This window comes from Bombus bifarius, unplaced genomic scaffold (genome assembly GCF_011952205.1).
Source record: "Bombus bifarius isolate JDL3187 unplaced genomic scaffold, Bbif_JDL3187 scf7180000008193, whole genome shotgun sequence".
NCBI lineage: Eukaryota > Metazoa > Arthropoda > Insecta > Hymenoptera > Apidae > Bombus > Bombus bifarius.
The window spans coordinates 987,848-1,005,392 of record NW_022884501.1 but is presented as its reverse complement, the minus strand read 5'-3'; the positions used below and the strand labels follow the sequence as shown (position 1 = coordinate 1,005,392).

The following is a 17,545-nucleotide window of genomic DNA, read 5'->3' as shown; positions in this document are numbered from 1 at the left end:
TATAACTGAATTATTTCCGCAGTATAGTATTTACACGAAATAAAACGATCGCGATAAATGTGTAAGGGGTAATACACCAGCCGTCAATTGTCCGATCAAAATTTTCAGACGAAAGGAGAATTACAAAATGGAATATTAAGAAGAACAAGTTTTAACAAAAATCAAATAATACAGAAATACAAGTAATTTTCAAGAACTGCTACCGATGTCTCCGCGTTATCATTGAAATTAACATCCAAATTTCATCCTCTGTTTCAGATTTAAAAAATGAAAATTTTCAGACGAAAAGGGAATTACAAAATGGAATATTAAGAACAACAAGTTTTAACAGAAATCAAATAATACAGAAATACAAGTAATTTTCAAGAACTGCTACCGATGTCTCCGCGTTATCATTGAAATTAACATCCAAATTATTCATCCTCTGTTTAAGATTTAACGCGAATAGATAGGTTAATTAAATTTTGGAATTGTATCTTTATTTTATTTATTTATTGTCTAAATGGAAGAATAATGTCGAGTACGAATAGCGCTACTGAAAATCTCGAAATACTTTCAAAAATGATACTACAATTCTATCGTTCTTCTTAAGTGTGAAACCCCAGTTTCTATTACTATACAAACCTGTCCAATCATCAACGTGCATACAACCACGATAAAATGCAATTTCATACGTAATCTTACGTAATCCATAAAGAAGAAGGATCAAGGCGTGCGTAAAAATGGCCACGTGTAAGAAGTCTGAAACTCGTTGCCGTAATGTTTTCATCGGGAATATTGCAGCCGATGCCCCCGGCCACCCCCGTATCCGTGCCTTATCCCGAGTTTCTCTACCGCGTGGCGGAGAACGAACGCATTATTCGCGGAAACGATCCTTCCTTTCGCCTCGCGGCCACGAAGAAAAGGGCCGAGTTCTCTCGCGGCGAAAAACCAGCTAGAAGAAGACGCGACGCGAGGAAAAACGGCCAAGAGAGGATTACGGTGATGTAGGCGATGCTATTGGTTGAACGAGGAGGGAAGCGTATCTCTGGCGTGGAAACGGAACAAAGAGGAACGAAACGAGGGACGAAGGCGGCGGAGAGGACAGAGACGGAAAAACGGGATCCGCCGGCTAAGGGTAGTTATTATAATAAATTTGTCGGGGATTTAAGAAGCGGAAACAATTCAGAACTGCGAGTGACTCTAAGGATGTGCTTATCGTTGCTTTTATTCAAATGGGAGTGGAAGGCGACGAGCTGCGCCGGATGCGACCTGCATCTCCGACTCGCTTTTTCTGCTTCTATCCCCACCTACTATCTTTTCTCTGTTTTCAGTCGCTTCTGTTCGCCTTCCTCTTCCTCGTGCCGGAGAGATGGGAAAAGCGTTTTCAAAGTGGAAGAAGTGCTTCTGCTTGCGGAGAGAAATCGAATGTGGAGTTTTTTACGGACGTTGATTAGGCGTTGCATGGAAATATTACGTTTGCAAGGTTTATAGAGAAATTTCAGTAGGGGTTGAAGAAAGCATATGTTTGTAAAATTTATATCTTTTAAAGTGAAATACGTATCGTTTCTTTTCAGTGGATGCAGAATTTACTCAAACTTAACTTAAAGGTTGAGAATTCGTTAATACATATTCTTAAGAAGCTAATACGTTCCAAAGGTTTTTGATAGAACTTATCAATTATCAAAAATGCTGCGGATCTTCCGAATAACCGAATAATTGATTTTAGTTTAGTTCAGAATAGACGTTCGTTTAATGATTGTCGTTTATTGGGATAGAGCAAGCATTGTTACCGAGATTTTTAAATTATTAATGTATGAAAAGTGAGATACTAGAAACATTCTTTGCTAGAATCATGACGTATTTCTAGTTCTTTCCAAGTTTGTCCCAGTTTTACTAAATACACCTATTTCCTCATTCATTTTACACTAACGCAGGAACTAAATCTCTTCATTATGGAAGACTCATTCGAATATAGCTACAGCAATCAAACAGGAACAATCGCTGGCCAACCGTAAAATCGTGCACGTACATTCCCTACATTAATTTACAGTTTCTTATTATCTGGCAGATATGCATAGCAATAGATGAACAACAACGTTAGCTTTTAAATAATCGTACAAAATACCTAACCACTTATTTTCTTCCATATTCGTAAAAACCATCTCCATCTGTCTACCAAGAATTCTTTTAATCTCAAAAATGCTAAAAGTTGAGAAACGTTAAATCTCACGGCGCACGTACGACACGTAATTAACACGGAGCTTCGAAGCGATAAACTCTACCGGCTAAAAGCTACTATTTGCGCGTATGTTCCGTCGATAAGCCGAAAAACAAGGCGAAGGTCCGCGATACAAAGCGCGCTTTTGATCGTCACATTAACGACGGCCTCACGTGAGGATAAAGGCCAATGAAACGGGGGACGTTAAAGTTTAAACACGGCTGACACCGGGCCAAGCGGAAAGAAGGACCACGAACGAGTGATCTCTGAGGACCACCGTGATCACGACCCTGTTTACGAGCTTCTTCGGTCATTAACAAGCGTGGCGACGTTACAGAGGAGGGAGAAGAGGGCTGAAGGAGGATCGCGAGGGTGGCTGTCGAGATAAAAACGGGTCGTTTCACTGGAAAGGAAAGGAAGGGAAAAGAAAGGGATAAAGAAGGTCGAAACGGAGGACGATAGAGAGAGATGGATGGACTAGTGGGGAGTAAAGCAAAAATCGTAACGAGGAACGAGTTCGCGAATGGGAACGGAATCGAGCTGTGGAGAGAGGCTTCGAAATTTCAGGCCGTGCTTTTTATCTTTTTCAGCGTAGCTGATATAGTTTAGGGCCGCAATAAACGTGGGACCTGGGCCGCATCGATTTACGGCTTAATTAAACGCACCAAGTCCCCGAGACAGCAACGAAAAATCGTCGAAACGTTGCTGCTTCCTTAAAGTTCCTTAAATACGAGCCACCCGTTGCCAGACCACGGACGCGTTTATGGCCGCGCGGTTATTCGTCGCTTTCTTTTTCTATTCTTCACCGCCGATAAACTGCCCTTTCGGTTTGAGTCCGCTTTAGATCGCGGAAGAAATTTTTCTCGTCTGTTTCCATACCGTATTTTATCGTTGTTTTATCTGTCGTTCTTTTTTTTTTTTTTTGTTTCTTTCTAATGGATTTATTTCAGGTTTTATTAGGCGGATTTGGATATTTCGAGTCATATTGAAATGTTAAATGATATTGTAAAATATTGATTCCGTTGCTAATTGGATCATATAGAGGCACGGCTGATTACATACATCGGAATAAATTATATTTGATTTTTGAAATAATATGATAATGCTAAAGTTTGGAAATTTGTAGAAAATGGAATCTTCAGGAGTCAGTTTGACTTCTGAAGTACAGAGAGTTTTACGGTAAGCGTCAGGAACAATGGTGAATTACTTCAGAGAACATTTTGAGCAAAAGCTATCTTTCGCAATCCATTCGTACTATTGTTGAAGATGTACACAGCCAATAAGCATTTCATCAGCTTGTATTTCTACTTTATTATTTTATTATTATGTTGTTTTCTACTTTACATCAAAAACATAAAAATATAAGGACCAAGAACACGATAAAATTAAAAAAGAAAACAATGTTCACCCAAATGCCTTAGCTTTACTTTAATTTCCTTAAATCGCGTCAGCACATAAAAGTGGCGACAGATAACAAAGAAGAATCTTTTAAAATTTCAACGACACTTAAAAACAGTAGACATTAAAAAAGAAATTATTGTAAATTTGAGATGATCTAGTCGAAATATTGACGAACGTTGAACGTGGATCGTTGAACGTTGAACGATTGGTTGTTTAAACGATCGAACGTTACGAGGAAACAACGATTAGGTGGGCATCTCTGTTGGGCTTCTTTCGCGGGGCTGTGCTTGTTTTCGTGCGGGCTCGCGTTCGATTTTTATTGCAGCCGCTTTACGAGGCCTCTGCGTATCTCCCCGAACGGCTGTAAAATAAATTACTAATTCGGCGAAATTGCTCGCGAAATTATTCTCCGATTAACGCAGCTCGCGCGAATCGTTCGTACCTCTGGCTGATTAATGTCGCGCCATAAATTCTATCCCTGGCCCGTACGATCACGTTTTTGTCTCCGAATCCGGGAATATGGGATTTCCGTCCTTTTTTTCTCGTATTATTCTTTCCTCCTCTTTATTTTCGTTCTCGTCCTGATTTTTTTATTCTGCTACTTCAGCTCCGTATGCTACTCCGTCCTTCCTTTGCTCGTTTTTTAAAATCAATTTAAGGAAACACGCGCGGTGTACGATTACGCTCGTTCGTTACTTTCGTTCCTTGGGATACTGCAGAAGGCTCTTTTCTTTCCAGTAAGCCTCGTCCTGACCACGCCGCCCGTAAAATCTTTATGCATGGATATGTGTGCACACAGGGTGTCACGAAAGAAAGCAGTTGATTTCAGACACTAAAATACCGGACTTTTGGTGAAATGAGATTCGAATACATTCTTCAGGTAATTGGAGGCTTGTTTACTAAAGCGATTTCACTGCGTGCTGAAACAGTACCCATGTTTGGATATGAAGTTTTATGTGATCGACTAAATATAGTAAATATATCTCATCTCTTTTAATGTTAAAGTTACTTGTCTGAATTATTGATAGTCATACATATATGTTACTCCTGATTACATCGAACGATGTGTTTTACAAGATGCGAAGTGTTGTCTAAATGTTCCTATAATTCTGCTATAACTTTTTCAATAAAAATGAGCGACTTTCAAATTGTAAATGAGACAAGAGTTAGCTATCATCCCTTTTTATTTTGTCTTATATATTACGATATAACAGTATTAATTATACTACAATATAAACCACTACCAGTTAGTACAATGAATTCGTATTTACTTTAGAATATGTTATTTTATTTTATTTCATGGAATGTTTATATCAGTAACTTCGTTGAAATTATTTTTCTAAATAACGTTACCTGTTCGTAGCGTGCAATTATAAAATTAACAAGAAAACAAGAACATACAATACGATGTGTCATTTGTATTTCGAAAATTACATTTGTCATATAATAATTCCCAATGAACAACACATATTTTCAATTACAATCCTTCCACGAAGAATCGTGTTTTCAGTCGAATAAAGACTCCATAAACTACATCCAGTGTTCTTTCGTTTGGCGCCACCCTGTGTACACAGATACTTCTATACACACGAGTGGACCGCATCTCGCGGTGGGTTTTTCGTATTATCCCAGGCGACATAATATGGGGGTTTATCTCGTGGAATCATGGTGGCTTAGCGGGGTGGTTTCTTCCCTCGTAGCGACCGCAACCTCCTCGAAGGCAAATCCTCCTTGCAGAAGACAATGTCGCGGCCCCTTGGACCTTCGGGCCACGTATATATTTTTCCCCGTGTACGCGTCTCCAATTTCTCGTTCCACCCTTCCTTGTTGCGACGACGCCGGATTTCGCGTGTTCTTCCAACAACTTGACAAGACCGCCAGCTCCTGAGGGTCATACCGAAAAAATATTACCACTAAACCGACGAAAGATATGGAGAGAGCGAGCTCCTGGTTTCTGATGCTTTGGAGAAACAAGAACAATGGAGTATTTTAAGAGATGAAAACGGTATAATCTTTCGCTATGAGTTTTGTATTCTGCTAATGGAAAATGTATTTCGATTAATGCTCGTTCTAGAATAATTCTTGTCTTTTGTTTCGTTCTTAGCACACTCATTTTAATATCAACATTTATTCAATTATTTCATAATATTTTTGTATGTTTAAAGTTTTTTAAGAAAATTTGCTGATACGAAGAATCGAAACATATTTAATCGCAATATTAAAATATTTAGAAATACTTAATTCAAAATATTTAATTCTAAAATAGCAATAAATAGTAGGAGGACTCCACTAAATATCATGTATTTCTTAATCAATTCTATTTTGGAAAAAATTTTTAAATCATTGAAGTGCTGTTAATCTTCCCGCATATCTTTGTCACGTTGCTGTAAAGAAATGAATGATCGAAAGAGGATAAAGAAAAATTTTGTAGCATGGCCAAATACAAGACACAATGCTATTGAGTGACAGTACCATGGTGGAAATTCCACGAAGGGAAATATTAGGGTGCAGAATCGCGAATACACAAGCTAAGAGGGATGACCCTGGGGGAAGGTTAGTCGGTGTTATTGATTCTAATGATATTTTCGCGCCAAGGGCGATAGCAGGATGTAATTGATATCCCATAAGACGGGAAACGTTTATGCGTTCTTCTTTCCATCAATATTCATCCTATTTTTATCAAAAATTATTTCCTCTTTGTTTTCACATAAAATGCTGAAAATTTAATCCATATTAAATATAAATTTTGACTAGTATTTATTGTTTGTATATTCGAAAAATAAATTTGTACATATATACCCATACATATAATCCTCTTTTATTACACTTTGACAAATAAAATTAACCAGTAATATTAACAGCTTATAAATTGCAATGGGGCTTGATTATCATAATTTATAATAAGAAACGTATATAAATTGAAGACAATACTATTTTAAAATTCCATGTAATGTTGATTTTTATAATTAATTCGTTATGATACAGTACGAAAGACAGTGTTATCGTATAATTCCTCATATCTTTAACGTTATCTAATAAAACGTTGAATAAACATTTAATTAATCAACGTTTTAATAAAATACTTGTACACTTTTCCTTAAATAACATTTTACTCTTGTTATTCCCTGTAACACTGACTCCGGTAAAATTTATACGAATTTGTGAGGAGCTTCAGATACTCCGTATATCGCATAATATATTAGTATAACTATTAATAACAATCTGACCATATTTCAGTTATATGTTAATAGAAGAGTTTCTATTTATCTATAAAACCATACTGACCCCAAAAATTTGTTTAACCTAGACATCACCTATTTGTTACCAATGACCATTTATTTTGGCAAATTGTTACACGCTTCCAATAATATAATCCTTGCTTTCAGTAAATCACGGCGCAGCAACGCGTTCTTCTGCACCGTCGGTATAATAACTTTCTTTGACAGGGCAAATTGTACCTTCAGTTTCAGCCTGGAAAATAGAGCCATACGTCTTCATAGCCCGGGTAATGGGGTAATGGTACACGCGGAGAACGAACAGCATTCCGCTTCGAAGAAAATACAGAGCCCCGCGTAACCGTCTAGATTATCTGCTTCTGTAAAATATTGAATTTTCACGTGGAATATACGCGCGAATAAGCGACGATCCGCGTGTGCACGCCGCGGAAAGCTCTCCTCGCTGTCTCTCCGACAGCATTTAATGGGCGCAATTCAATTGTGCGGCACGGATCGAATAAACAAGTCCAACGAGCATTAAATAACCGGCCCTATTTGGCGTAGCGAATTGTTGCTGCCAAGTTAGGAACGCTACGTAAGGTTACACCGCCTCGCGCATACTAGGAATAACGAACGTTCCCGGACTCCGAAAGGGATCCACGATTGGCGTGCTTAAATCCATGATTGTGAGCTGCTTTCCGTGACTTTCGAACGTGTACGAAGATTTAGTTGAAGCTGAATTAGAGTGATGGAAGGATAGGGTTGATGGCGTGTTCACGATGTACAGCTTGGTACATACGATCCTAAAATATATTTTTCGCTATACGTATCGTATAGCGTAACTGATTCGTTTTTATCAAAGTTGATATTTGATAAGAAGGTTAAATATTGGATAAAGTACAACGAGATGTCTAGTTTTCTAGATATATACAATGACATTTGAAAGTATAGTCTCGTAGTTGCTATCAGGGTGTGATATTAAAAATATGCATTAGATATAGGTATTCCATTGAAAAGATAAATTCTATTTTGATTTCTATTTGTATTACTGTTTCTAATCATTGTGTACTCATCTACGTCCAATGCTGTCACTCTCCATTTCTGAATACTCTGAATACTCTACTACTGAACTATTGAACTATATTCGTTCCCGAATAAAAAAAAGTTATTATCGTCGCTCGAAAATTACACCAATTTATATTTCACCAATATATATTATATATATTCGCCAATTTCGCATTATCCTTACAGAAATCATCGGTCAAACCGCTATTTCTCTAAACGCACACAGATTTAACACCATTAACATGTACGCTCGACGAAAATCCCAATAATTCCTTTCTCGTCCCGCTATCGTATAGTATTCGATCGTCAGGTTTGCAAGAAATCGGCAAATAAATCTATCGGTTAAATGAGCCGCCCTATTTGGCCTTGCAAATTGTCAGCGTTCGCGTAGGAACGGGAAACAAGGTGCAAGGAATGATATCCGCTCCCGCAGGCTAGGTACAAGGGCTATTAATCCGATCCTCCAGGCGGCTACATAAATGGCCGACGTTCTATCCAACGACGTTTCTATGGACGTGCGGTTTAACCATACCGCGTCATAGTCGTCTTTGCCACTGGAGTTTTTATTTTTCTCGAATTGATGCAGTGGCCGCTTGTGTCGCACATTGTCGAGCTGGAACCGCCGCTTTGTATGCATATGTAAACGCGGTTTACTCGTAGAAATTGCCGACGATTGTGCCAGGTGTCAGCCGAGGCGCGCGTGGATATTTTTTTAGGTTAGGAAGCCCGCGTTTCACACGCACGCGTGTTATGTTTCTCCTGATCGAGCTTACCTGGAAACTGTAAGGATTTGTTTCAGGAGAAACGGAATTTTAACTATGGCCACAACGATCAAATTTGTACACCTGGATTATTAATTTATGATCTATTCAATTGGCTTCTTCTTGGATCTTCTTCGCTAGATCGTTTTACTGAACTATTCGACTAAATTTTCGTGTTGACACACGATCGGTTATTAAATTACTCGACTAAATTACTGGGCGCGTCTGAATTGGTGTTTAAAGATAATTTAAAGTCCAGTGGTAACCTTTCACAAGATCAGAGTGTAAATATGTAGCGTGTCCAATTAGGCCACCCTAACAGGATCACGTATCCTCAAGTAGGCCCTGACTGTTTTCTCTTCGACGTGCGCTCAGTTGCGACTCGGGCGTCTTATCGAAAGCTATAACTGTTAACGTTCAGTTATAACAAAGATTATTATCTACGATTGTTATGATTGTGAATGATTGTTCTTTGGTATCCCTTATATGGATCGATCAATTCTGGATACATATTTCGTTGTTTCTTTTCGTCATTCGGTGATATGGTCCAATTCGTAAATGTGAGATTTTCGACCAATAATAACAATTTGTATATTCCATCTTCGTGATTGCATAAAGGAAGATGGATCTACAAGTACGTTTTTAAGCGATGTGAATTAATTTCCACTGTTTAGAATCAGCAAAAGGAGAGGTGTATTCACGTATCGACTCTAACTGCTGACCTTAATCTGAGTTTCGCGACGTTTAATTTAAGAAAATGTTTATTCGACTGTCTCGGAGTTCATGAGGAAAGAAATAGATGGATTGTGAAAGGAATCATACAATTGTTGAAATAAACTTGCACTGAAATTATCCTTCTTTCTTTGATATATAAGATGGCTGAAAAGAGGGTGAATGTTATTCGAATTGGGAGAATCTATTTATTTCAAGATTGGAGGAATTGGTATAAGCAAAAAGTATATTTTTAGTGTTGTTAGTTAATAGTTAGTTAATATTAGTTAATATTGATTTTAGGTACATAGTAGGTGAGAAATATTTTATTCTTCACTTTTTATTTATAATAAAGGTTGTGAAAAGTTTATTATGATTTTCTATATCTCTTATTAAAAAATACGTAAATAATTATCCAGAAATAGAGGTAATACTCTTAGTATTACAGCCAACGGCCATACCACACAAGGTACACTGGTTCTCGTCTGATCACCAAAGTTAAGTTGTGTTGGGCATGGATAGTACTTGGATGGGTGACCGCTTGGGAATTCCATGTGCTGTTGGCTTTTTTTTTTTTTTTTTTTTAGTCTTTCTTATATTTTCTATATTATTTCAAGATGATTCTTCCATTAGATCTTAATAACTACGAATTTTTAATATTAATTCTCGATAATTTTTCACATTTTCCACTCCGCGCATTTCTCATCTTTAAATTTCCTATAAATGCATAACCCAATCTACCTATCAGTTGCCAATCTCGAGAATTAGAATCCATCTCGACGTATCAAAAAGACATTTCCTTAGAATTCAAGCTTGAATTCTTCGAATTTATCGAGTTCATTGAACAATGAGACACAAATGAGATCGTCTCACACTTCTCAAACTTCACAATAATTCGCCACGCAATTAAAGACAACCTTCAACAATCTAACATCTCGATCGCGTCAGTTCGACGAAAATGGTGCTCGCAGAAGATCATCGGGATCGATAGTCGAAGTTGGTAAAGGTGTTGAAACGAGTTATGACGAATCGATCCATTAAGGGCAGCGGCCATCGGAATAGGGAGCTGCCAGATGACGATGATGATGACGATGGTGAAAGCTTCGGATGATAGCGGCACGGCACCACGCCGTGCCCCGCAGGATATCACCTCGATATCCCGTTGCGAGCAAACGGTTGGAATAATTCGTAGGCTTTTTCGACTCTTGTTCTCGAGCGGGGGCGTACTGGCACCTTTCTTTTGCTTAGGTCGATCCTTCCCAGCTCGTGGGAGTCGCTCCAAAATACACTAACGTTCGGCGTTTCTCCTTTTTCCTTTGCCTATTCGTATAAAAATGGATACTCCTGCGAAACATGTTTCGCGAGATCGTTTTATTGGTGTGTGTTCCTAACGATTATTGTCATGATTAACTGTGTTTTCTTATATGGCTGTGTAGAGAATATGTTCTGCACAAGGAAATAGTGGTGAATTTTTTTTATTATAGTGAATTTCGAGTGATCGCTTTGCCGATTAAAAATGTTTTGAGATAGGTTTTTTAAAATTATTTTAATGTAACGAATGGTTAGTTAATGGATGATATTGTTAGGAAGCGTAGGTTCTTTTGTTAGATTATATTTTCATATCATATTATGCTATGTTATATTAAATTTGTTTTGTTTCAGTTTATTTTTTCTTATGCTCGATAAAGTTGCGACGTTATTTTCTTCAGTTTTTATTCTTTTCATTTTTTCTTCATTTCATATGTATACATGTATACCATTTTATTTTATTATATGAAAGATATTCGCGAATATGGTGATTGTACACGTATATCAAAATACCAGAAAATATTTTATCGCCTATAATTGCACGTATCGTAACAGCTTGTTAATAAGATTTTCGTAAAATCTATTCATGGCACGTACACGTGACACGTACTTATACAACATATTTGCTTATTCAAGATCATTAATTCTTCACGTATCTTATTGATCTACTTATTGCAGTTATTAATATTCTGCAGTTTCTCGATTAATTCCTAAGTATTTCAAACAAATCATTCTTATGAATTTATCTATATATATATATGTATCGCAATTATTAATTTCCAGGAGTTTAACGTAAATTATTTCTGTTACATTTTAAGTTACTACAGAATTGTGTACAATATTAAATTTTAATTTATTTTTCCCTCTTTCATTGTCCACGTATGACATCAAATAGCCAACTGCATTTTTATTCAGAAATACAGTATGGAGCAATTATCGAAGGAAATATAAACGTTCCTTGACGTGCGTAAGTACTCTTTTCCAATTCACAATCTATTTTCATATTATTACGCTTGCGGTAACATTCAGCCACGAGTTCAATTACTCCGTGAACGCGCTCACCGAACACGAGTAATAACAAGGAGAGCGACTTTAATTTTTGATCGCGCACCGTAATTTTCCCCTATCACCTTTTGCATTCTCGTAACACATTCCTCTCCCTGCACTTGTATCAGCTTTCCTTCGTTAATGATATCCCTAATTGCCGATGCAGCGAGGTACCGCTGTCATCTGTTTGTTAATATCGTTCCATCATCTGTCGTGTATTTTTCCTTTCTTTCTTTATTTCGATCTTTCTTTTTTCTCCATTTCGAACTGTTTTCTTTTGTCGCTGTTTGACAGCGTAATTACAGTAATACGTGCGTGCACGATGACGTCGGCGATGATGATGATGATGATGATGATGATGAAAACGTTATCAAGGAAGTTATTGAAATAATTATATTTTCATAAAAGTTACTTCGACAGTCTCCGAACGGTTGGTGCAACAGGTTCGATGGACGAACCAGTCAAGTCTGCAATTTATGCTACAGAGATTTTTGTTCGATTCAACGACGTAATGATTCCGCGTTGATGCTAGGCTTACGCTTTTGCACTCTTCGTTTTGTAGTAGTTAATTCAACGTTAGATATATGCGAGGTATTCGCCTTTCTATTAGGATGGACTTCAACGAGATTTGAATATGACGTTAGATGGCTAAGTAGATACTCCTTAGTAATTATTAGAGTTCGATTATGTGATTTGAAGGAAAATAAAACCGTTTTGTATAAATATACAAATGTGATACAATCGTTGGTACAATGATCGAATTAAAGAGAAATGGATTAGAAATTTTCCCGCAATTTTCTCTGACCGTCTGTTATAAGTTATAAAATCATAAAAAATAGCGAATCTAAAGCATGGAAAAATTTATGTTAATTACAATACGCTCTTAATATTCTTTCATGTAATATTACACCGTGGGACAACGTTACACTAACGCTATGCGAGTGTTGATTGTTAATGTATAATATACATGCGTGTTTAGCTATTTATCTATTTGCGCTTTGTTTTAATTATTTACTACCTTTTTACTCTTCAAATATTCGGAGTTATTGGTTTTTCCTACAAATATAAGAAAAATTATACGTGTCGTTATTCTTCGCATAAAAATTAAGTTAAAAACCAGCGTTAAGAATGGGTAATGAATAACATTAAAAAAATATTTTTATAAAGTGAAATATTTAATCTTCGCTGAGACAATCTCAGTGAGACTTACCAATTGCAAATATACTGTTCAATTAAAACTTCTAAATTTATTTAATCCACATAAATAAATTAGCCCACGAAATCGCCAATCGCGTTAGATACTTATACTTGTCAAATAATTTCTAATTTTCAACGACATAAAAAACGTTAAGATGATCGGGTTTATGATTCAGACCTCGAAGAAGGTTATTTTTGATAACGCATTAATTAATATTTTTATGCTGTAGTCGACCATTCAAGTCAGGAGCCTAAAAATTATTTTATGGGCGAGAAGGGTCTGCATCTTTGATGGCCATGTGAACTGTTAGGACCTGGCATCTGCACACTTAACAGCGATAGACGTATCGTAAACTCATGACACCGTGCTCGAACAATTCGTGGACATGGGATCTGCTGACTTGACTGCTCCTCCTTGGCGCTAGTCCTTTCACGTTTGGCGTTGACCTGCGTCACCATTTTACTAATCTGCCAGTCATTATATTATACGGGATGTTCTTAAAAGTACAATCTAGATTTTCAGATGTTTATTGATTTATTATAAGTACTATCGTTTATTGTAATTTGATATAAATTAATGCGAGGATTAGTTTGATGCATTTCATTTTATATAATTATTGACTATTGAATATTCGACATTTTATATGCGTCAATTACATGTATATACTATTCTTATCTTGCAATTTATTATTAGAACGGTACACATCTGCTGACCCCTAAAGTATCGAATATTCAATACCAAATAATTCACTATTATAGGTGATATATACATACAATTGACGCATTGAACATTATATTATAATCACTCTTTAATTGAAGATTTCCAAAATTGGAGAGACTGAATAATCCCAATTGGAGGTCACAAAAGGAAACCGTGATACATAATATTGCTCATGTTTCATAGAAAAGCAATTTTACAATTCCACGTGTTGTCAATCAATTTTACATCAATATTATTGTTCCCTTTGTTCTTAAGATTAAATATATGTTTTTATCATTTCCTTGGACATTTCAGAAATATTAATAACGTTAGTTATATAGATTAACGTTAATTAAACTAAAGTAACATAACAATTAAACTAATATTATTCGTTTCTTACAAAACATTTATCACATATTTTCAAGAAGCTTATATTTTCGATTCTACGATCCCCAACTATTTCATATCAAAATACATCTTTTTAGCTACCGACTAAGACAAAGGTCGATTCCTATTGTATCTTTGGCGCATGATCTTCGATCAAAGTTCTACGATATCAGAAATCGTTATCCTTCAGAAAGATCCACTACCTTTCAACACAAACTCATTCGTCGTACAAAACAACCTATATCAGAAATTACACAACGAAAGATGTAATATGCATCGAGTCAAACCACCGACACTGTCCCACGACGAAGTGGAAGAGGATCGGAACACCTCAGAAACCACGCCATCCTAAATCCATTGAAACGCCCAGTCAGGCGACGTCTCTTAAAAGGGAACGTTTCGTTCCCGTTTTCTCGACAGTTTCCGACGGGATCGGTATTTACGGCGTCGTAGCATCGGTCCCGGTCACGTGGCCTATCCTGCGGCGCGGCTTTCTCTACGTCGTAGCCGACGATGCGTCAGGTGGTTCTGTTCTCCGTTTCCCACGGACTTCAGCCTTTATTATATCATTCGATCACAATGCACACCGAAACGTCTCCTTGGTGGATCGAGCGTGGAGAAGCGACGCACCTGCAGCCGGCTGCAGAACTCGGCTTGCGCCATGCAATAATATTAACAACGGAGGTAGAGAGAGAAAGAGAGAGAGAGAGAGAGAGAGAAAGAGAGAGAATACACACAGAATGTGGCAGCCGTGTACACCAACGTTACCACCGGCGCGGCGTGTGCATCGAACGACGTATAGGTACGTGTCTCGTCGCGATTCTTCCTCGTGATAGATGCACCGCGATTCAGGTCAGTTTCTGTTTCGAAAGAACGGAGAAAGGTGTTTTGAGAGGCAGAGGGGAACAGGTCTCGACGAACAGTAATAACGGTGAAACGGTGATACTGTTCTGGTGACAGTCTGTTTCCAGCATGAGCTCATTGAGTTACATCGTCGCAGATGGAAGGATGTGATCAACCCTTTCCGGTTGCAGCAGGTTTTCAACGAGCTGACTGGTTCTCAGGGTTTAAGATTCTGAGGGGAGGGGAGGAATATTGAAATAACGATGTCGCGTGATTTTGATGTCTATGTTCTGATATGATATTTTATTTATTATTTACAAGAAGAAGTTGTATTCCTAGAAAATAAATAGGTTCAATTTATATCGAATGTTCATATGCATGGGTACATGCGTAGATAGATAAGGTACAAGCATACATACCTATGCGTATAAAAAGACACCCTAATTTATTAAAATTCACGAAGAAAAATATCGATTAAAATTTGTTTGTCGTCGATCTAGAACTTAACAAACGAACCAAACGAAATTTTGCAGGTGCAGTTTCAAAAATATCGTAACAAATATACAAGAATCAATCACCACGTAGGAAACTCCAACTCTACATCATACTCGAGACCACCACCCGTACTCCAGGAAGAAAAATTCTAAATTCTTATTTTCCACCGAACCGCCATAAATCTCAACGAGCCATCCGCCTCTGGGTCTCACATTTCCAGCCCTTCCTCTTCTTGTACGTCCATCGTTCGCCATCAATTTCCTATTCATCCTGCCAACAGAAAACTCCTCGGTTAAAAATCGTGCAGGTTCTCAAGCACGATAATTTTCCGTCGAACCAGCGACACCGGTCTCGGCGTCCACACGACGAGGAAAAAAAAAAGCTCGAGTCATTAGGCGGACCTCGCGATGCATAGGATCGCGAAAATCATGAGGAAGTTGCCGGATAAATCTCCCCGTGCGGCCTTGGGGGATCGTTTTGTAACGTGAGACCGACGCGGCCACGGCGTGTTCACCCTTCGTCGGCAATTTATCAACTTCTTGCGATAGACCGCATTAATAATGGGATTTATCGGCCGATATCGATCGATCCTCCGCGACCGGGTAAACCTATATCATCGTGATCTGGAACCGGTTGCTCCTGGACTCGTCGGAGCTGTACAACGATACCGTGAGCTAGGAATTTATCACACGCGATCCTGATCGCGCGGCCATTTGTCACCGTGACCTAGCTCGATTTGGCCGGCCGCAAAACTGCGATCGACGATCGCGTTGTAGATCGACTATTACCGGGTAACGTGCATGGAAATGATTCTTCGCCTATCGGGCTTTTCAGCTTGCGATTGTTGCTTGCTATCGATGATTTTGATTGTCGGGCTTTGGAATTGTTAGACTTCGAGTGACGCAACCATACGGTACTGGTACGTGTATGACCATCGATGTCGATCGTTTGGAAAGTATCGCGTAAAGTGAATTGAGTGCAAGTTGTATGGTTGGTTCTCAGGGAATGAAATTTTTGACTAATTGTGGGTTTGAATAATCTCGCAATATATATAATTAATATAAATTGATGGGGAAGGAATAACGATATGTAAAATGAGTTTCTTTAAAGCAAACACTTCTGAGTAGTTGTGAACATTTCGTTTCTTGATTCAATGGAAAAAAGCAGTAAAATAATATATTATCTTGCTAGGAAAGCCAATAATATACTTGGTAATATACAACCTTTAGTAATGAATGTAACAGGTACTAAAAGTTCAGGTCAATTTTCCACAAATTAGCTGTTTAAGAAATTCTTCCTTTCTCTATAATTGGGCAGTAGTTGAGGATAGAGTTGAGGATTTTGGTGATGTGAAATAGAACCTTATAGATTTTGTGAAGAGTGTTATGATCGTGAAGAGTATAATATAGCGATGAAATTGTACGAATATTTGTCACTGTGTGGAAGAGAATGTTGTGTTATCTATGATTGCTTCGCAGCTGAAAAGAAAGATCTATATTAATATGTATCACGAAAAAGACACATGTTCGAAGAAATTACGTGTATCGACGTTATCTCGCGAGGTGTAAAAACCGCTAGGAGGAAAAAATAATAGTAAAAAATTACCATCGTACACGCAATTAGAATGCAACAAGACGAATGAGCGTACGAATTAATGACTAAAACCGACTTCGTGTTTCATTACGCTCGTATCAATTATATTTCCTCATCTACGTCTCCATTTGCGATCGGTGCCCGTAAAGATCTGCACAGAGAAAGTAACATTAGTTTCCGCAACGCTTATCCTTCGCTCGTTTGTCAATAATCATCGATCAAAATCCCTGTGAAACGCATGACGTAGGGTCATCAAACGTTAAATTATAAATATCCTACCGGAATTCTCATCGAGCGTGCAGGATCGACGCGGAGAGACGCGTTCATAATTAGAAACGAAGCAAAACGAAAGTTATACATCTAGCAAACCTCCTTCGAACTGTATACTCATGATTTCGTAATCGTTGAATTAATTGAAACGTCAATTTCGCGATTACTGTGCGGGAGCTACGATACTTATGAGCGCTCGAATTGCGATGGATGCAATAGATGAGATGGAAGAGTCAATTAATGGCAACGTGTCGTTGAGAAAATGCGATTTGTCTCATCGAAGCAACCGTTTTCCTTTCTCCGCGCGCTCCGACGTCTCTGTGCATTCATCATAAAACTGTTGCGGTCATTA

The 17,545-nt window shown here is 37.8% G+C and overlaps 1 protein-coding gene and 1 non-coding gene across 3 annotated transcripts in view; both read left to right on the top strand.

Annotated features, from left to right (window-relative positions):
• Positions 1-17,545, top strand: part of LOC117209731 (UPF0489 protein C5orf22 homolog) — a 1,030,747-nt gene that overhangs the window by 325,858 nt on the left and 687,344 nt on the right. The gene's annotated exons all lie outside the window — the stretch shown is intronic.
• On the top strand, positions 9,801-9,919 carry LOC117209764. The gene has a single exon (XR_004487982.1). It is a non-coding gene; the product is annotated as a 5S ribosomal RNA (ribosomal RNA).